Raw genomic sequence first — 1,216 nt, forward strand, 5'->3', positions numbered from 1 at the left:
ACGTAACGAGAAAGCTTTTCGCTTGAACCTTGTGGATAAAGGCTATTATCCTTTACCAAACAAAGATACAATCTTGGTATATCGTATGCTAATAACCTCTGGGAGGAAAAAAAAACATGGACAGGATGACAGGCACTTTGCCAAATAATTTCATCATACTATTTAAGGATAAATAGGCAACTAGATATAGTGAAGGGGGAGTGAATATAATAGAGACCTGTAAAAAAAAATGAAATGTCTCATAGTAGCAGCTGCTCCATAATTTTTTTTTCCTTACACTCTGCTGCACGCACAAAAAACGCGCACTTATTATACCATGATGATGATTATGATTGGCAGGGTTTTATCCCCGCGCGGACTGCAAGATGAACCTGTCTTGGTAACCCGAAGCTCATCCGATCTGACAGCGGATGTCTGCGTCTATTTTCGAGCAAGAAGTCTGCGCACTGACATCGTGTAAGCAAGAAGTCTGCGCACTGACGTCGTGTAAGCAAGAAGTCTGCGCACTGACGTCGTGTAAGCAAGAAGTCTGCGCACTGACGTCGTGTAAGCAAGAAGTCTGCGCACTGACGTCGTGTAAGCAAGAAGTCTGCGCACTGACGTCGTGTAAGCAAGAAGTCTGCGCACTGACGTCGTGTAACCAAAGGAAAGGAAGTTTCGTTGGTTCATCCTGTGTTAGAGGGAGGTCGGAAAATTCTAACGTCCCATCGCGTGAAGTTAACCCATTGGCTGTTCCTCCTATCTGGCGCCATTTTCTCTTGGCAGAGGGAACGTCGCCACTCCACGCTCTATTTCATAATACATTTCACCTTGAAATTAATATTTCATTACCCTTATCATCAGAGAAATATATACATACATGTATACAACGTCTTTCGACCTTAAAAGACCCACCCCAACGCGTCTTCGCCTTGAATAAGTACTGTACCTCACGTTCATGTTGACAGGACAGGAAAGGTCATCATTGTCGTGAAAGGGTTATGACCTCCAGCCTGTCACGGGAGGTCACGACTAGTCCATCTCTGATAGAGGATTCTTATATATCAGTGAGTCGCACAAAAATCATGATGGAGTCAGTGTTGCAATAGACAGAAACTAAAGGAGTGAATGTAAACGTTACCTTTGGCGATGGTGATGTTATTGGGGATGAAAATATTTTTAAAAGTATAAAAGAAAGATGGAGTGTATGAATATGAATAAGAAAATAACTAACTAA

This window comes from Penaeus monodon, chromosome 19, assembly GCF_015228065.2.
Source record: "Penaeus monodon isolate SGIC_2016 chromosome 19, NSTDA_Pmon_1, whole genome shotgun sequence".
NCBI lineage: Eukaryota > Metazoa > Arthropoda > Malacostraca > Decapoda > Penaeidae > Penaeus > Penaeus monodon.